Source organism: Chinchilla lanigera, unplaced genomic scaffold, assembly GCF_000276665.1.
Source record: "Chinchilla lanigera isolate Chin_1 unplaced genomic scaffold, ChiLan1.0 scaffold00003, whole genome shotgun sequence".
In the NCBI taxonomy this organism is placed as follows: domain Eukaryota; kingdom Metazoa; phylum Chordata; class Mammalia; order Rodentia; family Chinchillidae; genus Chinchilla; species Chinchilla lanigera.
The window spans coordinates 15,791,149-15,814,016 of NW_004955404.1; the positions used below are offsets into that span (position 1 = coordinate 15,791,149).

Genomic DNA, 22,868 nt, shown 5'->3' on the forward strand with positions numbered 1-22,868 from the left:
AAAAAAAAAAAAAAAAAAGATACAAATGGCCAATAAACACAATTACAAAATGTTTATCATCTTTGGTCATTAGAGAAGTGTCAGTCAAAACAAGAGTGAGATTCTACCTTACTCCACTAAAAATGTCCATCATGAGGGACTCAAAAACCAGTGAATGCAGGCAAGGATCTGGGGGGTCAAGGAAACCTGCTATACTGTTGGTGGAAGTGTAAGCTAATACAACTTTGAAAATTAGTGTGAATGTACCTCAAAAAGCTAAAACTAAGAATTCCATTTGACCCAACTATATTCCCCTGTATGTCTTTCCAAGAGAGCTAGTGTGATCATATTATAGTGATCTATCATATTATAGTGATCTATCATATATCATCTATAGGATATATTATAGTGATATATAGGTGTCATGTTCATAGAGGACTACTCAGCTGTAATGAAGAGTAAATTTGAGTTGTTTTTAGGAAGATGAATAGATCTTGAGACCATAATACTAAGTAAAATAAGTAAGTTTCAAAGATTAACTCTCACATTATTTCTTTATATGAGAGACTCAAGATATCAATAGTATAAGAGCAAAGGAAACAACCCTGTACCTTAACAACAATAAAAGAGCCATGTTAAGGTACAGGGAGGTAGGTGAGGAGTGAATCTGGAGAAGAGCCAGGGGAGGGTGGGGTTGAGAGGGGAGTGAAAAGGATCAGGATGTGTCCTGTGTATGTATCAAACCCTCCAGGGGAATGAAATCACTATGTATCACAAACATGGATTAATTTAGAAAGCACTGATTCAACTTTTAGACCAGATCTTAAAAGAAAATATTAACTGTGACTTTACTTGGTTCTAAATTTATTTTCCACATTGTTTTAGTTCCTATAGATTACTAAAAAGTATAATAAATCACTGTCATCCAATTAATCTGTTGTAGGTAAACACAAAATCGTATAGTCTACATGGTATAAAAATCTAACAGCATAATCAATTAGTTTGTTGAATATTGCCATGAAAGTGTTAATACTTGAAGAATTATCTCCTCAAATGTAGTTGAGTCATTTTGCAGTTGAATTATTACATATTATAAAGTCTCTTAGGACACGGAATTAAACTTTTGAAATGAGTTAATTCAGTGACAGAAAAAAATATTGTATTCACAGACACACATTTAAATACAGGTAAAAGCTGGGTTTTATGATATTATTTGGTCTACATTTTCATTATTCTCGGTCAGACATTAATCTCTTCCTAAAGTACAAAATTATTAACTACGCTTATTGGACTGAAGAATAATTAAATAAAATTTTTGCAGTCTTACTTGAAGGAAACTTTTAAGATTTTCTTTACAATTTTTCATTGGCACTTACTTTAAAATATTTTCTTTCCCAGATTATATTGTTTAAATAACAGAAAGTATATTTTCTCTTAAAATGAGCACAAATCATTTTTCTCAAGATATTACAGTGCTTTTTTAATAACTTTCATTTAAAAGCAATTTTAGATTCACAGTAATATTAAGTAGATAGTACAGTGATTTCCCACATCTTCTGCCTCCATTACATTGTCCCTGAGAAGCACTGATCTTTTTACCATGTATAGTTTTTTTTTTTTTACAGAATATTATATAGTTGGACACATACAATAGCTTCTTCATATTGGCTTCTTTCATGTAGTAGTATGCATCTAAGTTTCTTCAGTGTATTTTCAAGGCCTGATGGCTCATTTATTTTAGTATGGAATATTCCATTTCCTATATGTACCACTGGTAATGAGCATAGGTTATTTGATCTGGAACTTTTATTTGTTTTTGCAGGCTCTGGGGATACTTTAAATGATTCAAATACTGTTTACTGTGCTACAGAGAAAATGCATCAAGAGCACTATAATTTATAGAGCTTTATTTCTCTTGAAACTTTCTATCAAAATATGTAATAATTCCATTAGACATGTCAACTAAACTCTTAAGCTTTTGGTCATAAGTAGGCGTGCTACAGGTGCGGAGCCTTAGGGTTCAGATCACATGGATCTGCACAGGAATGACAGTATTTTCTTCTACATCAGCCTTTGTGAAACATGCAGGGCTCTGCACAGCGTTAGGGTCCCGCATGCGTTCTTACTTACAGAGCTACAGTTCAGTCTGTACATATGGCAGTCTAGCTCTGTACTTTCCTACTCTTTGGGGCTACAGGCTTAATTAGGATGCATGAGACCTTTGTGAGAAGTGTATGAGCAGAGATAGCTGTAAGTGAATCCATTTCCACATCTTCCACTTTGATGTGAATTCTTTCCTAAAAAGGATTTAAAACCAAGCCTACTGCCAAAGCCATCTATTTCACTGTCAACTTCTCACAAATCACTTTTTAAAAGAGACATTTTTCTCCTCCATCCCAAATGTAATAAGATGCATAATAACAGAATGTAAATACCAGAAGACCAAAAGTTGTGGTGGAATGCTAAGAAGTTCAAAATATTATTATCTACATAAGTGTTATTATTCATAATATTATTCTACAGGGAGAAGTAAATTATTCTAATGTCCAAGATCCTTTTCAAAGCAGATAGATTTTATTTTTCTACTAGCCACAAAATTGAAAAGGAATTTAAACTGTCAGCTCTAAGGTTAGTGAAATTCAGTTTGGAAGAGAGCTACTATGCACTTTTTGGCTTGCAGCTTGGGAGATGTTTAAAGAATTTAGTGAGTTTTATCCCATGGCAATCATTTATTTGAATAGGATTCCTTAATACACACTCAACAAACACAAAAAGAGTCTAACTGATGTAGAAATTCTCTTTCGGTAAGTCATATTTACCCAAATGTTTATGACGCAATTCAAGGGGAAGAGTTTGCAATCCAACTTTACTTCCAAACTTTAATTGTGAAAGGATATATTTGCATGTTTGATCTACTTAGTATTCATAATAATTATAATAATTTAGTCTAAAAGAACATATTAGCACTTGAATATAGGCCTATCTTAAATTTAAGAAAAGACTATTATATATTTATTAATAAATGTATATAGAGAATATAATTATAAGTAAATGTATATAGAGAATATATATTTATAAATAGTTGTATGTATAGACTATATAATCTATATAAACAAATACATATATATATATATAGAGAAGGAGAGAGACAGAGACAGAGAGAGAGATTATTAAGTTTTCAAGCCACAAGAGTATACTAAGCTAGAATAAACTTTTTGGGGGGAGTTAGAATGGAAATACATGTTAAGAAGAAAGGAAACAAATATTAAAGAAATAATTGTTTGTGTCTCCTCAAGTGAATACTCCTGGATCACATATTGCTGAGATATTTAGATTTTTATTTCACTGAACATATGTAAAGGAGTAATGTATTTTATCTTAACTGCCAATATTTATAATATGAAACTAAATATATCTTTTGCAGTTATTTAAAACATTTTAGGTAACAACTTACTAAAGTTCTATATACATCTTCACAACTATTTTAGGGAGGACACCAGCACAACGATTTTCCTGGCCCTGTTGTTTTTGGTCCTGCCCTGCAGAAATAGCCTCTCACGGCTGTGGCTGTGCTCAGAAAGGTCAGAGTTACTGAGGGCTTTGGGGTGGCTGTCTTTGAGTGCACCTGAGATGGGAAAATGCGCTGTTTTGGGAAAGACAATTCTTGTACTACAGGCAGAAATGAGAATTGAGAAATTGGATGTTATACTTTATCAGAAGTAGAGAAATGTTTGTAATACATTGGAATGTATGTGAATACAGCCAAGATAAGCTCAGTAAAATAATAAAAATAAGTGCTGAATTTGGGGGAATGGTAATATAACCAAATTTTCCTTATTTTTAAAGTGATTTTGAATCTATATTATCTGAATATTTTCCTCAAAAGTAGAAGTCACATGCATACACACACATATGGAAAAGAAATGTCCTTTTAAACATAAAAATATTTCATGTAAATAAGTTACTGACATCGCTTATCCCCAGTAAGGCCGCCGTGAAGAGGGAATTATTACTCCCAATAGGCTCAGAGTCCAGATTCTCATAGAACGTAAGCATGGGGACATATTGTAAAGACTTGTGTAACAATAGAAAATTTTCTTTATTTAAAATAGTTCACAAAAATTCATGGGAGAAAAAGATGACAGATATCAAATATAAGAGAAGATTTACCTTAGGGGAGAAGGAACAAGAAGACGGATCTGTGAGAACCAGCACGAGCTGCTGAGAGCAAAGACTGTGTCCTTCTCTTCGCATTGCCTGCAAAGTCCCCTCCAACATCAATAACAGTAACAGTGTGTTATAAGTAGGTAGCATGAAAGGCACGACTCAAGCTATTTCTATCAACCTCTGTGTGTTTGTGCAATGTCTTCCATGGAATGTAATTTCCAGGAACCCTATGATTCCTCCTGCTGTGTTCATCCTACACTGCTTATATTTCTAGTGCATGCAAACCAGTGCTTTTCCATAGGAGGGGGAAAGCAATGTGACTGGATGAATGACAGAGTTTGAATAAATGAATAAATGACTGAGTGAATGATGAAGTTTGTGGATTCAGAGTGATGAAAACCATGAACTTCAAAAATGTCATGTTCCCTTGTAGCAGATGGCTGATTTTGAATGGAGGTGACTGCATTGAGGAGGTCATCTGAGAGAATTTTCAGCTAGTATTTGAGGATTATGTGTTTACAATTTTATTTTTAAGTTATATAAAGAAATAATACAGTAAGTAAAGATGGAACCAAAATTCCAAAAAAGATTCAAGGAAAGTGTTTCGTTTATTTACTTGTTTTCCAGAAATTGGAGGACATGAGAGTGAACATTTCCTACACCAACAATAATAAAAATGTTAAACTGCAAACACAAACAATAACAGCAATTCTTTAGGGAGTACTTTTCAGTTTCCAAAACTCTATAATGTATAATCTCATTTAAAGTTTGAAACTACTCAGAGTTGCCCATTTTGTCTCTAGACACTGACATGAAAAGGTTTAAACACCTAACCTAAAACTATGAAGCTAGTAAAGTGTAAAGACTAGACTAACATGAAGTGTTTTGACCCACTTCAATGTCAGAACTGCTAGCATACACTCAAAGAAACGGAAACCTTGGCTTTTGAGCACCATGTGTTTAACATGGGTTAGTTTAATGGCAATTCTGGCTTAACATGCCAGCTTTGTCTATGTAAAAATGATAAAAAGCCAAAATTTGTTGCTATCTGCCATGTTCATTTATTGTAGCTATTAACTAGAGCCAATAAGCAAGTGGGTGGTTAATATCTTTTTACCCTTAGGAAAGGAGGAGTTTTAATATCATTTGCATGTCTAAATTGAAGTACTCAGTACAAGTCTGGTTTTTAAAAGAGGGAGTATTGAAGATTAGTGAGAAAATAACTGATCTAATTTAGACAGAAATAAATCATGCCCTCAGAAAATGACTCGTTTTGGGAGAATACACAATTTTCTTTGAGAAAATGACATCAGATGAGGCAATAGAGATAAGCTGGGTAGACAGTTAAAAATAAAGTAATAAACCAGTGTAATCTCCCAGCACTCATTTTGGTAGCTGCATATTATGACCAGCACTTGGGAATACATGTTTTCTACAGGATGTAAGGAGGTAAGGAAATTTGAGGTGAGGAAATCAAGTCCTAGGAAGTAAACTGACTTGTGTCATGTGGTTGATCAGTTAGTTACACAAGCAAGGAAAGACTGTACATATCCTGATGGAATTTCTCTCCTTATGATGTCACTAAGCCCACGGTTCCAACCTTGCTTAAACCTAACACAGAGTGATTCTGTGTTGTACTTTTTAAAGGAGGGAAAAGTCTTCAAGACTTGAACAAGGAATCTGGATCATCAGTCAAGATGGTAGGAGAAGTCTAGGAGTCAAAGAGTCTGCTACTTCATGCAAATCATTGCAAAACTCCCCACAGGTATTATCAATAGGACGTTGAAATGCCCTTCAAAAACTGTGGTGGCAATAATGACATATTGCAAGGCAAATAAACTGAGCAATAATTCTACAAATACGTTTTGTAAAAAGGAAGTAAAGAATACTGTGGATAGATAAATCTTAATAAAAGTCAAGTTCATGTTCTTGAAGTTTCAAAGTCATTTCCCATATTTCCCTTAATCCCAATTCAATTTTATCTCGTAACTGGGTACCAGCATGTATCTCTAATGCCTATGCAGATGGAAAGACCTATAGGCCTCCATGCATTATATCACATCTTAAGCCTCACTTTGAACTTTCTTGGCAATTTACATCATGGAAGAGTAAGACGTCAAACAATACATGATGAGTTTTCATTTAAAACTTGGCTGCCACACTTAAATAATAAATCCCATAAAAGGAAGTGCAATAAATAATTTTTAAAATAGATATTAAAACCAGTTATTTAATCGTCATAAAGTTTGTGTTCTTTAATGTAAGAAACAATTATGTTCAATTGAAAATATCTCCCTGTTCCAGTGTGATCCAAATGCTGTTTGTCAGTGTGCCAGTCCAGCCCTTCTCTTCTCAGACGTGGGGACAGGGGAGAGGCTGGCGTGGAGTGGTGTCTGATGAGACTCGTCACAATGAACAGACCTTGTTAATATCATCCAGTAAGTCACTCTCTGATGTTACCTATCTAATGTCTCATGTGATTGTTTTCCTTGAATTACCTAAAGCAAATTGAAATACAAGTAAAAGAAAAGAGCACAAACAGGTTTTAGGAGGTTTTCTTTATATTAAGACATGTGAAATGTATTTGTGTTATAAATAACGATTCTCCAGATCACTCACTGTAGACTGGGGCCCAATCCATCAGCATGATGATGTGGAGGAAAACTGAGATTACCCTATGCTGAAATAATACTTGTAATTTTGCCAACAAGATGTTAAGTAACACAGAAGAAAGTGTTCCTAGGCAGTACTTTATTTATTTGACTTAACAAACTAGTCCATTAATCAACTTCTACCCTTGATTTTGTACTATAAGGAGTAAAGTGTATTCTTTGAATGACATGCCTCCCAAGGGAAAGCTACTGGTTGTCAGAGCAGGACAGAGCTCAGATTGAATTCTTTCTAGCCACAAAATTAAGACTGCCAGAGAAAGGCATGCAGTGACACTCTTGAGGCCCCCTGGAATTAGGAGTCTCCACATGAATTAATTATGATTGCCTAAATGTTGATGATCACTAGAGCTACTTTACATTTGCTCCACACTCATCCTATCTACACATAGTGGGGTGGACTGTGCATTCTCCTCCATTCTCTTTGTAACTGACTGCCAAGAAAGTTAGAATTAAATAGTAGGCAACTTTGCCTGAGTGCCAATTAAAGTGGAAGTAAATAACGGTGATGGTAGGTTAAATGCCTACCAGATAACATACAAAAAAAAAATTCTGTTTATTGACAACAAAATAACAGTCTGTTTTCACTTGGGTATCTTTTAAGGATATAAACTGAAATGACACTTTCATCTTTTTCTTTTTGCCATGCTGGAGACACAGTCTAGCTCACTTAGCCCTTTCACTAATAACTTACTAAGTGCAGTCCTTCTCTTCATGTTGACACCTCTTCCTCAATTCTGACTGCACTCTGTTGATGCTAGTTGGCATGTGCCAGCTTTCTGAGTCACTCATATGGCAGATTTACAGTGTTCAAACTTTTAAAGTTCTTAAACTTATAATTAGGCCATGTGCTCAATTTTTACACAAACAGGTGAGCATCTAAGTTTCTGCTTAAATACACATTTGACACGCTGCCATCTTGGCAGGTTCCAATTATACTTTATTGATCCAAGTTGCCAACATTGGAGGAAGCACACACTGCTCTCCTAGCTGTGGCTTGTTATTGACCACAGCTGCTAACACCCAGAAAGGAGCATGTGGTTTCATTAACTGTGGCTTCAGACTATTTTCATTCACAGCTGGGTGTGAATTATTCACTCTTGCTTTGGTCAGTTTTTGTCTCTTTCAGGATAACTGTGTTATGGTTGATTCTGTTTGTCTGTATCTGAAACCATAGGAGGATCCTACCAAATGTCCATTTTTTTCATTAGTGCTTTGCAAAGCCATTTAGAAGAAATTAAAGCACTTTATAATTGGCTGTTTCCCTTTTTCAGGCTTCAGGAGGATACGTTCAGCTTCAGTAGAGATAACTTTGGACCAAGCTCTATAAAGTGTTTCTGAGATCTATGTGCCCCCTTCCAGGCTTTCATTAATTGCAGACCAACATCTTTGGCCAAACCTTTAAGATTTTCTATATCGTTACATATTCAAAGCAATGAGAAAATTTCCCTTTCTAAATATATGTCTCAAAACCTGGAACTCCTAAGAATCATGAACAGAATTTGGGGTTCTTAATCCTTTTATGCTATGAAATGATTTTCTACCACCACCATAATATGTATCTCTCTAATATATTGTAAATTAATTTATACTGGAAATACTCTGGCAGAGAAAAGGTAGATTAATTTCTAGAATAAATTAAGATAAACTTAGGTCAGTGTTGAGATAGCAGCAGTTACTTCTGCCAGTACACTTATTTATCTGTTATTTTCTTTTGCCCAGCAACACAATCAGCAGGCAGAGAGAAACAACTGAGTATCCCTTTGCTAACATGCTTTAATTCCATTCATAGCGCTGAGGGAATTCTGGAGAACCCAACTGATCAAGGTCATAGGAGTGTATTGACCAAGATGACTTTAATGTTCCCCTCTGCTTGACTTGAAGTTTCAGACAGGTTTCTTACTGGTTATATTACCACCCTTTGTTTTCCTAGAGCACTTATTCAGAAAAGCTGTAATCAGAAATTCCTTTTTTGCTCATGCTTCAGTTTGAACGTGGTTTGTCCCTGTCAAAACTCATGTGTGGGATTCATGGGGTTGAAGTGGTGGATCCTTTAAAGGAGATGATTAGGCCGCCGGGTACCACCCTCAAAAGGGTGGGCTGTTAGAAACCCTAGTACCACCCCGAGGTCTGTGTCTCTGAATATGCTCAATTTCCTTCCACTTTTCTACATGTGGGGAGGTTTTCAGGAAGCAGGTTCTTGCCAGATGCTGGCTCCATCAGAATCACAGCCCAAGAATCTTCTTTGTCAGTTACCCAGCATGAACTATGCTGTTATAGTTGCACAAAATAAACTAAGGCAAATCTTTTCTGATGTAAGTCTTCTCCTGGGATCTTGCCAAGTTTTACAACCCAGTTGTGCCATTCTCAAGGACCTGAGAGCCACCCCCTTGAAAGGTAATAAACAAGAAAGACAGAGCCCCTACCTCTCAGCCTCTGCAGAAGGGTAAGAGACTAACTTCAATTAGCAAACACAGACAGCTTAGTTGTATTGTCCAACCTCCTTCTAACTTCAGTGCTTTCCCAGTATTTCATTCCAGCACTTGACTCCTCTCACAATTTTTGTTGCATTGGAGCTGAGTTCAGTTTCTGTCCCCTGCTAGAGTGGCCTCTTCCTCCTTGCAGTGTACTTGAATGAAAGCTTCCATAGTTGGTTAGCTCTATCTGGTATAGATTCCCTTTCTTTGAAAGTTCATTCACTTTGAGTTGCTAAAATACAGACTTTCACAAAATGATCTTTTCCTTTTCATTTCATGAGTACAGCATGTTATTTGTGAATCCACCAATCTATTATGGTCCTGTTTTCATTTCTGTTAGGTTATTTTCATGGTGCTATGAAATGAACAACAATTTAAAGCAACAACATTGCCATTTTTAAAATCTCTGTCAATATGGAAATAATTCTTATTTATTATATTTTAACTAATCCTACATACAATGTCAATAAGTCTTATGTTCTTATAAGGCCTACATTCATATAAGAATTTAGATGAGTTGATGAGGTTCATTTTAAACAATTTTTCTTTATGAAAAAGCTGAAGATGTTTAATCATAAAACAAAACATTTATAAATTACGAGAATCTAAAAAGGCATTGCAATTATACATTTATGCATTACTATGTAATGATATGTAAGAAATGAAGAGTAACAAAGGTAAGCACAGGTGATGCCATATGGGACATGTTCTGTGTGAAATACTTCACACTCATTCCTCATTAAATCCTTCTAATAACCTGTGAGGAAAGCAATTTTCAAGTAAGGAAACTGAGGCTTAGGTAGTTTATGGAACTTGCCCGAAGTGATCAATAAATATTTGCTGGAGTGAATTGCAATGACTTGGGTTGCTCTCTGGGTACAAAATCAATTACTCTGCCTCTTTGTCCTTTATATGGTGGGTATTATGCCTGTTTTAAGGGGATCAAAAGCCCTTCCCATGTGTTCTTTCTCTGCAGTGGCATTTACTTGAGGGAGAGGAGTGCCTACATGACATAAAGCAGGGCATGAGCCAGCTCTGCGGGTCTCTGCACGGTGTGAGCAGCTGTAGAGCCCCACCTCAAAAGACACTGTTTGGGACTAAGCCAAGTGATCCACTGTAAAATGTGTGGCAAATTGCTTTGAAATTCATTTTACTGCAAAGTGCTATGTAAATGCAAAGTGATTATTTTTATTATAATAGCTGAATTCATGTAACTTTTAAGTTTCTAGAAACCTAACCTATTTTGCAAGCACTTCAGGGTGATAGTCTGTCATCAGCACCTTTTCCCAGTCCTGCTGTCCTCCTCCCACCACTGTTCTCTCGCTCAGTGGCTACTCACCAAGGCAGGTAAGGCAAGGATAGGCAGATTGGGGCTGGCATTTTGAGCTCTAGTTTTCAAAGCTGATTAATTTCCTGCTAGGTATTTTTTTCTGGAGAAACACAGTGATACTTCTAAATTCCAGACACAGTTGTCCAACTCTAAGCAAAGTTTATATTCATGGACAGACACTTCATTGCTATGTACAGAACTTATGGAAGATGTTCAAATGGGACAAGTATTTATTAAATTCCTGCTGCAAGTGCTAAGCATTGCTGTGAGTGGTAAGCGTTCACACAGGGAGGTGGTGGCGATGGCCTCGCATAGCTTTCACTTCTGCTAACCCGCATAGACTCACTAGTTGCTTCTATATAACAGAGGAGGGTAAGTGCAACACATGTATAAGAACAGTGTGACTTTTGAACAGTGTCTTCAGTAATGCATTTAGGAAAAATAGTTGAATGCCTATTTTATTCCAGGCATTGGGAATACAGTGGTAAACCAAATGAATAGGATCTCTAACTCTGTGGAATTCTTTGTTAGAAGTTAAACTTGGGGTGCTAAGGAAGAGTTTGTAGGAGTCGCAAAGATGGTATAAATACCAGAGCACTCCAGAAAGGGGTGAACCGCACAAGGCAAAAGACAAACAGGGAAGTACTGAATGTCTGCATGAGATCACTGTAGAAGTTCTCTTATTGTGATGCATATCTACAGACACCTACAATTTGCGAATCAAATAGAAATTTTAGTAAATTTCCAAAAGAAGGAAAAATTAAGTTGATGGATATTTTGAGAATAAAATACATTTTATTGTCTATCAATAATCCAATAACATTTAAGTTCTGTTATTTATTCTCCCAGTCCTCAAGGTATATGCTCTGCTCAGCTATGTACAAAACTTTCTAATGTGATACATCTATCAAGGAAGTGAAGGTTACTCCAAATATCCTGTAAGGGATAATTTCCATCCACATCTATGGTAGTATTATTGATATCAGACAACATATGGAATCAGTGTAAGTGTTCATCAGTGGATGGATGGATCAAGAATATGGAATACACACACAACAAAATACTATTTAGTTTTTAAAAATGAAGGAAACCCTGCAATTTACAACACCACAGATGAATCTGGGAGGCATGATGTTAGGTGAAAGATGCCAGGCAGAGAAATGTAAATATCCCTTGAGTTCACTTACATATGGGATCTAAAATTCTCACAGAATCAGAGAGAATGGTGCTTATTCGGGGTGTTAGGAGTGGGGGCACTGAGAAGATGTGTCTTAGTTACTTCTCCCTCATTGCTGAGACAAAGTACCCAATGCCCAGAATTAAGGAAGGAAAGGTTTATTTAGCTCACAGTTTGTGTAGGTTTCAGTCCATACTTGGCTGGCTCGGAGGCAGAAGATAGCAAAGCAACAAGAGCAAAGGAGGAATGGCAGCCGAACAGCAATCAGCCAGAGCAAACTGGAGGAATCGCTGCAAGCAACATCTTTCCCTGCCTTACTTTGTAAGCAGGCTACCCCCACCTAAGGGGCGTGTAGCTCTCACATAATCTCCATGCCCTCCTCTTGCACAGGCTCAGGATGTATACAAAGTAAGCACCCTGGCTTCCTGCTGAGTCACTTAGCCAAACCTCTAGACTCCCCAAGTTGACACAATGTATCAACCATAACAAGATGTTAGTCAAAACATAGGAAGTTTCAGTGAGATAGATGAGTAAATTTAAGAGATCTACTACACAGGCTAACCATCACTGATAACAATATACTGTATTCTTCAGTATTGCTAGGAAAGAATTGTGTTCTCACCACAAAAAAATTTACAAGGTAATCGTTTTGTCAATCAGCTTGATTTAAACATATCTATATCCATCTATCTATCTATCATTTATCTAATCTATTCCTTTATCTTTATCTATATCTATATCAGTCTCTATCTATATCTATCTATCTATCTATCTATCTATCTATCTATCTATCTATCTACCTATCTATCAATATATCTATATCTATCTCCAAACTTATTGCACATGACACAGATACATGTTTTGTCAATTAAATTATTACTTAAAATTTTAAAAATCCTACAAGTTATATATTTTGAGTTTGTACTCAACATAGCAAGAATTATATTATTGTAATAACTGACAGTTATTACCCAAATTTTATTAACTTATAACAAAAAGTTTTATTTCTAATTCTCCACCTTTTCCTGGTATTCTGATTCTGGATTCAGAACTGACACAGAAGCTACTTTGTAGAACAACTCAGCTATGTCAGCAGGGCCAAGTGAAGAGGGCATGACCACGATGCCCTTACTTCCTAGGAGGGGTTGGGCTCACCTCCGTGTTAATGGTAAATGGTGTTTTCTAGTATGCCTCGCAAGTTTCAAAGCCAAGCGTGGGCAACTCTGACACATATGCTGTTAATGTGGCCATTAATAAACATTAAACTATAAGTTTATAATTAAGTAAATTGCATCAAAACAGAGAATACCGAAAACACTATTTTGCTTAATTAGGTGACTCTGGGTTGTTGAAGTTATTTACATCAGTTGCATCCGTATGGTGGAAATACTATGTAATAGAATTCTTGGGTGCATCGTTTCCCAATTCCATGCTCTCGACATCACATCATTTCCAGAGAATTTATACCCTAAACCAGCAAGCTTTAAGATGCAATAGAATGGGGAGACCAACAAAGGAAGGACTCATCATTGTGGCTGTGAGATTTTCTCTTACGTTTCATTTCTCTCATTGGTATAGCAGCTGAACCTTTGGCGTCTCCTTTCAGAGTCGCTTGTTTCTCAGCAACATTTGCTGAATAGTTACTCTATATGAAGAAATGTAGAAATATTTGAAACACATACATTTTGACTACTTCACTCTTTCTATCTGCTAATCTTTATTTTTTCTGAAAAAAAGCAAATTTATTACTTCTACCTTACTTTCATTTTTTTATTTTAAAGAGAGTAGAAAATGAGAAAGAAAAATACAATAGCAGCATACGAACATCACAAACACAGATGAAACAAAGCAAGCCGATTAAAAGTGATACAGGGTTTCAAGACAAAATGATAGGAATTAACAGTCATTGTCATATTACATATTGTTATCTTCAACTATGTTGCTCAGATCACCACATGGAAGATTGTTCAAACCATTAAGAGAATTAGAAAATAATTATTAGATAAAACATTAGAGATAATACAGAGTTTCACTAGACAAGATGGTAGGAATTCACCAATGGTTGTTCCATTGCATATTGTTGTCTTCAATTCAGTTGCTCAGATTGGGGCTGGGGATTTAGCTCAGCGGCACAGCGCCTGCCTGGCAAGCGCAATGTCGTGAGTTTGATTCCCGGTACTGACAAAAAAAAAAACAAAAACAGTTGCTCAGATTACCACATATAAGCATGCAAAATTGGTCAGAACATAAAAAAGTTTAAACATCAACTGATCCTTTCAGTATACCATCAGACATCAGCAATACAGTTACCACAGCTATTCATATATACATTTATATCTTGTTCCTTCTTTCTTTTTTCTTCTTTCCTTCATCCCAGTTGCTCCTTCATTTTAGAATTTCTTTCCCTTTCCTATCATCTATTGTAATTTTGAGTTTTACTTACTCTTTCAGGTTCCTACACTAGGGAGACAATATGATGTTTATACATGTAGGTGCAGTTTATTTCACTTATGAGTATGATCTCTAGTTGGATTCATTTCTTCTACCCTACTTTCTCAAGTTCTCTGAAAACTTGGTGGGTGTATGAGTACATGCACACATGTTGGGGACACACACACACACACACACACATACACACACACACACACACACACAAATTATGTATCTCCTTAATTTAATGTGATAATGGCTAAGAACAGAGGTAAGGGCCCTCTTTTTGGGGTTTGGAAAGGTCTCATACCAGAGCCTGAATGCTCTGGATAGCAATGGTAGAACATCTCTAAATTTTCCCCCACCTACCAATTGTGTATTAGAACTGATTGTCTAAAGTAGTTGCTTAGTCAGTGGGGTAAAATGCTTGGAAGAAAACTCAATTCATTCTAATAATCTAGCCAAAAAGAAGAACTCAATTGCTTCAACAGATAAAATAGCCCTGTGGAATAGCAAGTAGATGCTTGCCTTGTCTTGCAATACAGAGCAAAAAATTTGGCTTCGAATGATGTCCGTATAGCATATGAGAGCCAATGACTTGCTTATCATCTCATTCCTTCACCAAAACCACATGTTGAAAGAGTTTACTGAAAAGCAAAATTTTAAAAGTGAGGAAAAAATAGAAGAGTTTAGGTGTAGATGGAAGTAGGGGATCTGGAACACCCCTCATTAACCTACTTGATCTTGGTTTTTTTTCTGGCAAAACCGGGGCTTATTGATCACAGTTTGAATACCACATCTTCAAGACAGTTTCTTGATTCTCCTCAACAGGAAACTGGCTCACAGAGAAAGAGATAATTTCATCAAAAAAATTCACTGCCAAGTGCAGAATCAAAACTCAGGTTTCTTTCTTTTATCTTAAGAATCCTTCAACTCTAATTCTATACAAATGATTGCTGTTGTGTAAAACAGGCTTGTAAATCCCCACCTACAGAAATATAGGAAGACAAATAAAATCCCAAGAGGAAAAACATGCTTGCAAATTGTTCCCAGTCTCTGAATGTTCTTTGATTATTTTAAATTGTTTCCTTGGCCTACTTCACAAAATTCTGAAACATTTTCTTTCTCACACTAGCTTCCTACTGTGAGCTGGAGTAGTCTTAGATAATAAACAGACTATTTTGTTCTTGTTTCTTTTTTTCAACTAGTAAATATTTTAGAAATAAGTAGAGGTAAATGGAGACAAGAAAGTACTAACCACTGAGAAAAATAATCTCATAGGTCCGTGCATCTAAGGATTCTAAACCTCATTGGCTGAGCACCCCTAGATTTGCCTGCTAAGTAAGGATACTACATCATTTGAAAAGTTTTATTGAAACCAAGTCTGAAGGGTTCCATGTAGTAAAAAAGAATTATCTTTTTTTTTCTTTTTACAGAAAAGAATTACCTTTTTTGTGGACTACATACTCAAACCACACATCAAGTCACTGAAATGATCAGACACTATTACTGATGAGAGCTACATTCACAACACTATTCTGTTTTCTGAAGAATGCATTTTGCACATGTTGTATATACGGTTTATATCTAGATATCCCCCCCAAAGACTCATGAGCTCAGAGGTGGGGCTTTTGGGAGGTGACTGGGTCTTGGGGGTGTGATACTCATTAGTGGATTCATCTCCTGATGAGTGTATCACTAAATGTGATTTGGGAGATGAAGCCTGGTATGAGGACATGGATTACTGGGAGTGTGGCCTTAAGGGTAGATCTCCCTCCTCCTCCTTGATCCCTGTCTCTGGTTCCTGCCGCTTCCAGGCCCATCCGCCATGCATCTCTGCCTTGGAGCCAGCTGACTGTGGGCTAAAACCTCTACAAACTGCAATCTTGAATAAACCTTTCCTCTTTTAGATCATGAGTGTTGGGTATTGTGTCCCAGTGAGGAGAAAGTAACTAAGACACCTTGAGATTTTAATTACATAAGTGGTGTTAAACTATTCCACATATGTAAAAGAAAAATCATAATTTTAAGGGTAAACTCATTCAGTCATGTACTATATCTTTGATATAGTTTGGGAAAGATGTCAAATTTTAAATAAGACTGGTTCCAGGAAATAACAAACAACAGTTTCAATATATTGATTATAATCATTAGTTTGGGACTTGCAGAAGTAATATCATTCCTTAATTTTCTTCTGAATAAAATCTATTTTTTTCTTAGGATATCTCAGCATGACAAAAGACATTCATGGCTATTTGCTTTTCCACTTATCATTTCTGGGGATGATTGCACTATAGATATGCACTAGTTTTTCAAGGGGGTAATTTTCACCTAAGAGCTGCTGCTCTCTTAGTGTTGGATTACAAGTAACAAGGAAAACACCTAGTTTGTATCCCCAGGAGCTACTGTCAAGATAAACTGTATAATGTTCATGGACAGTATTACAGAGATATTCTCATAAAAGACTTCATGAAGTTAGAGGGAAATATTTTAATAAAAATTTAAATTATTCTTGTACTCTAACTATTTAAGTATAATTGCCTATGTATACATATTGTGATTTGATAAATTTCTAATGCCATCTGTGGTACACAAAGATACAGGATCATGCTTGTTTTACTCACTTGAATGATTAAACATGTTGATATTAATGAATAGTTCACCAATCATAATAAACATATCAAAGATAAAATTGATGCAAGTGATTAAGAATAGTTGGATGATTCAACTCCTAGGTATATATCCAAAGATAACGAAATCAGCACACCAAAGACATATCTGCATGTTTGCATGTGTTGTGGCACCATTCATAAGAGTTAAGACATGCAAACACCTTGTGTGCCCAGCAGCAGATGAATGGATAAAAAAAAAGAGGTATTATTTGGTCAAATAATACCATTGTATATACATTAAAACTACAGACCTAAGTAAAGCACAGGTTAGGAAAATGAAATGCAAGGATATATGTAAGGATGAAATACTCTCTTCTTTCGATTAGCAGTAGACATCCTTGGTACAGCCTTCCAGAGCAAATGTCCTCAGTCATGCTGTAACACTATCATTTATTGGCTCTGTACCTCTGCTTTGGAGCTGGAGGGATCATACTGATTTCCACCTCCCCAGAGGTAAATAACAAAGTAAAATAAAATAAATAGTTATCTTTTAGAATTAGCATTGAATCAACTCATTTTGGGGAAAAGAAAGGGCAACTGAATTACCAGGGTAAAACAAAAACATGTTCTATAGGAACAAATAATCAACAATGTCAAACTTTTTAAAAGCCTAATAATATATTAAATCAACTAATGGAGATTAAAGCTATAAGGCAAATGCTATAATTTTCAAGGTTTAATATTCCTATTCATATGATTCTGTTTCAGGGCAAGAGGTTATTGCATAGGAATAAATTTCACCAAGAATAAAAAGAGTTATCGGGAGGTTAGACTAAGTTCATGTACTTAAGTAGAACATGTTAATTTTTAAGTGGGGAAACTGAAGTGATTTTAGAGTCATTCTATGAAAAAATTATAATTTATTCCTATTAACTTGAAAAATCATTCTCTCCTGTAAGTATTCTTGAATAAAGAGTCTGCTTTACTTTTTTTTTTTTTTTTGAAACTTATAAGTATTTTGTTTTGCTACACTTGGTTGCTGTGGCTTTTTAATTAAAATAGAAAAACAGCATAATTTATATCTGGAAAGCAATATAAGGTGGATTGTCTACTTCAAAATTACTCAAACTTTTGAGTGAAATAAATACTCCATATACAGTGCATTCTTTTAAAATGTTGCAACTGGGACAATTTTTTTCCTCATATAGCTAAAATATTACTAATAATTAAAATTAAGAAAATCACCTCTTTTGGCTTTTTGTGACAGGGTCTTTCTATGTAGTTCAGGCTGGTCTTGAACTGACTATACAGCCCAGGTTGGCCTGGAATTCATGCAAGTCCTCCTACCTCAGCCTTCTGGGAGCTGGGATTACAGGCATGTGCCACCAGATCCAGTTAGTAGGAATTTTTTGGAGATATGTATCCATTTAAAATTTTATAACACCAGAAAGCACAGGGGCAGTGATTTCAAGGCAAACTAAATTTGAATCAGTAATTTCAGTATATGAGACATATTGACTTCCATACATATTGAATGAAGATAAAAGTAAATTATTTTGGAAAAAGTAAGACTTTCCCTCATTTGACATTTTTCCCTGTTACTGAAAGAAACATAGACATTCTCCAGAGCAATGATGAGAAAAAATGTTTCACCAAAGTGCCGTTCTCATTTGTTTGTCATGCCTTTCTCGAGCACAGTGTTCCAGAAAGTGAGGACAAAAATAAGTTCAGTGAAGTATTATTTTGCAAAGCATAAGAACTTCCACTAATTGGAATTTGTTATTACTTTAAAAAATGAATATGCAAGGAAGAATCAGATCCAAATGTATCCAGTTGTATAAGCAAAAGTAGCTGATACAGATACAGATTCTTTGCCATGGCACAGGTATGAAATTTCATTATTAGCTTTCAGAATTAGCATCTGATAACCATGAGTAAGGAAGAAATGTAATTGAGGGCAATTTCCTTTTTGCAAAATCTTAATGAAACTGCCTCCAAACTAGGGTTAACTTTACTAGTAGTTTCCATTAAAAAAGAAATCAGATGTGATCATCTTTATGAGAATTTTGTAGAATTCTCAAGTAGGTCTGTTTCTGCATATTGACCAATAAAATTTGAGAATTGATGAGTTTAGAAACAAATTCTTTGTACTCTTTGCAGAGAAAGAAGCTCCCCAATATGGTTTCACGATGTCTTTTGCGATCCTGCTATTTCTCTAAGTTTTCTATCCACTGTCCTTTTCAGTTTTTAAGTGATGATAGAATTGCCAGCATCAAAGCTAAAGGCAATCTATTCTGGGAATCACTTATTAGTATAACTAAAAGTCTAATTAAATAATGACTTCATTTCACCAAGATCCCATGATAAAAATCAATATCCAGGGCACTGATCTTGTATTAATTTGCTCCTGTCATCACTGAATCTTGTCATAAGCAAGCTTTCCTGATACCTTGAATTGACCTTGAGTGCAACCGTAGGTCCAGAATGAAAGCAAGGAAAATATTCTCTATCAGGATATGAAAGAAATAAATCTAATTATTTTGATGGGTGTAGCACCAAAGGTAATACATTATATAAAATTGCCTCCACAGAGAAGTACATAGCTAAATTGATCTAATCACAAAAATAATTTTATGTGAAGGAACCAAAATGGTATCTTTCTAGTTTAGTAAAAGCTATGTTCTTTTCTGCCTTGTTTAGATAATGGATTTTATTTTTAATAATGAATATTAGACTAATAGATGCTGTATCAAACAAAGCAAAGCTTACAGAATGCATTCTTCTTAATGCAAGACCTATAAAGACAAAAGTTTATAAGATATATATATAGATATATAAAATAGAAATGTTTACATATAAATACATACATACACAAAAATACATATGCATGCATACACATAAGCTATACACATATGAACTATGTGTGGTATATATGTAGAAATATGCTATAGCTATGTGTCTATATATAAAAATATGACAGAGTATATATATGCTTGTCAGTATATGTCTATATACATATCATTATATGGAAAGATATGGGTTAGCTCCAGGATATTTATACAGAAAGAATATTTCTAAAATCTTCAAAACTGTGAAATAAAAAAGTCAACTCTAAAGTATAATATTGAGGAAGCACTCTGTTACATCATTATGCATACTAATGAATCAATTATTTCTTAGTGATATCTAATGGGCCTTTATCCAAGCAAATTTACTTAATAGGAGCTGAGAACGTATCTCTGCAGTTGCCCTTCCCTTTGGACTTTTACATCTTGTATGGTGAAGAGTGCTCTGCCTTTTTGGTTTGGACCTTGATGATTAATTGTAACCCTGGAACGATTCCTTAAAACCTGCCTACCACTGTAGAACTGCCCAAACTATTCCATGGAATCAGTTGTGAGTAAATATTAAGAAGATATGACAGGAATTGGAAAGGATGAGAAGGTTACTGACATAAATGGAAGAAGATTTAGAATGCTATGAAATAATTTGTCTCAAGTAGAGGATCTGATTGCATAGCAATGAAAATAATAGTTGTGGTGTTTTTATTAGCAGTTAAGGAGCTAGTTATAAAATACTGTGACCTGATATATAATAAAACTTGTGCTGCTAAAGTTACTTTTTTTAGGAGAGAAGAGTAGATTATGTTTATGTGTATACATTTCTTCTAGTCTTTCTTAAATTAACCAAGAGAATAAGATAAAATATTTATAATAATTTCACTATAGAGTTCCCCTTTAGTTTGTGATACAAGGTATTTGAACTAGGACTTTTCACTGTCTTATGTTGTATTTCCTTAGAATGTTTAGTAAGATGAAGTTACTCACCTTCTTATGTTTATCTTTCTAGCCTAATGTGTCCACTCTGACTTTACAAAGAAAGAAAACAATCAATAAATAAGCATTTAAAAATTAGTTTAGTATTACAAATTGTCACATGAATAACTTTTTTACTGAGAAAATGTTGGTAATATAAGCCCTATCTTCACTTAAGAAAGTGTAAGTACTGTCTCCCATGACAATATATAAAATTTGAAATCCTATGCTTTCTTCCTATTCTACATTTTATCCTTGTGAAATATTATCTGAGTCCCTAATGACTTGGTCTAATTCACACATAAGCAGACCCTGCAAGTCACAATGTCTCTTTAAAATAATTGCATTTTCTTTCCTTTGCTCCTATATAATTAATCAAATTTTGCTGCAAAGAAAGATACATCCATGGAAAAAACTAAATTCTAAAAAGAGCCAGACATTACTGTTCTTTCTATATCATTATAAACTTTTATTTTTTATCCTAAAGTATATAATCTAAGTTTTTTCTTAATTAATGAAATGAGGACTAGAATTAACCAAGCCTAATATGTTATCAAGATGATAAATTAATATAATACTTTATCATACTTTGTCGGTGACAATGTCATTGCATAATTTCTCTGATGTGTTATAAGCCAAGCATTTACACTTTCATGATATAACAATTAATTTTGTGGGTGTGTCTCATTCAAAGTTGGGTTATGCACTTACTTCTACCTTTCCTTTTTAATTTTTAATTTTATTTTATTTTATTTTTTTTTCTGGTATCGGGGATTGAACTCATGACCTTGAGCTTGCAGGGCAGGTGCTGTGCTGCTGAGCTAAATCCCCAGCCCCTCCTTTTTTATATAATTTGTTCATATGCAATAAATAAAGGAATACACTTAAAGTTCAGTTCAATGGAAAACTGAATATTTTTAATATGCATCTTCAAATTCCATTTCATTTAAGAATAGTAATAAGCATATAAAGAAATTTGTCTAGATACAAATCGTGGTTTCCAATTCAAACAAGTCTTGTCACTAAAAACAGCCTAAAGAAAGATCATATATTCTAATGATCACCACTAGATCTCTCTGCCTGAAGTGACTTAAAGTCCAGCCTAGTGTCACTGGTGATTTTTAAAGTCTGAGTACAGAAAGATTGCAAGTACATGGCTTATATAGCTCCATGACTCCACTTCCAAGACCTCAGGTGCACTGGGTGATGGTTCTGTGACAGAGCACCCAAGCTTCATCTTGGAATCCTTCTCAACACTGTGTTCCAAAGCTCAGTGGCACTTGAGTGAGGCTAGTGCAAGAGGTGAGTCACTTTTGTCATCCTTGTCTGGAGGTTACTTCTTCCTGAGGTTCTAGATCTGAGACTGCACTCAGCATCACCAGGTGGACAGAGGCAATTTTCAGAGTAGTTACTTCCTTAATTATTCAAGTTATTGAGTACTAAATGTGTACCAGACTTGGCAAAAGTTCTGGCAGTGCATTTATCAGAGACATGTGGTCTCCGCATCCAAGAAGTTTATGATCTCACAAGCAAGACTGATAGATAAAACAGACACTGACAGTGAACAAGGTGAGAATAGAAAAGTCGAGGAGTGAGGGGCAGAAAATGCAGCACCTAAGTTTCTCATCTTTCTCACTCAGGTAACAGAAATCATGGTGCATTCAAGGAATTACAAATATCCAGCACTTTTGTTATATTTCCCTACATGTATGAACAGGACCTCACTTTTCCATTCTGTAATATAGAGGAAATTATGGTATATAATTGGTGAGGTTACTATGAGGATTAATTAAAATAATATATTATCTTTTATTTTGGTATCAGGAATTGAACTCAGGACCTTGTGCTTGACAGGCAGGTGCATGTGAATATATCTATTATCTGCCTATCTCTGTGTTTATTTACTACTTATATCTATCTTTAACATATTTAACTACATATCAACATTTGTTATTATCTGGTTGCTGTGTGTCAGATACAGTTCAAACACATATAGAATAATGCATATATTTAAATGATATTGTTATGAATTGAATGTTATAGCTATCTTTAACATATGAATATATGCAGGGTATTTCATTAACATTCATTATATGCTTCTTATGTGTCAGACATAGTTGCAACACCATATACATATTATTTATGTATCCATATCTGTACCTATATCTGTATCTGTGTCTATATCTAATTTATATTATCTATATCTGTATCT

The 22,868-nt window shown here is 35.0% G+C and overlaps 1 protein-coding gene and 1 long non-coding RNA gene across 2 annotated transcripts in view; one reads left to right on the forward strand and one right to left on the reverse strand.

The window, feature by feature from the left end:
• The window catches only part of Gpc6 (glypican 6), a 1,075,163-nt gene that overhangs the window by 361,338 nt on the left and 690,957 nt on the right, over nucleotides 1-22,868 (reverse strand). The gene's annotated exons all lie outside the window — the stretch shown is intronic.
• Nucleotides 5,768-22,868, forward strand: part of LOC102028818 — a 49,771-nt gene continuing 32,670 nt past the window's right edge. Inside the window, exons 1-2 of the long non-coding RNA XR_259313.2 lie at nucleotides 5,768-5,911; nucleotides 6,451-6,584. This is a non-coding gene — a long non-coding RNA (uncharacterized LOC102028818). The remainder of the gene's footprint in view (nucleotides 5,912-6,450; nucleotides 6,585-22,868) is intronic.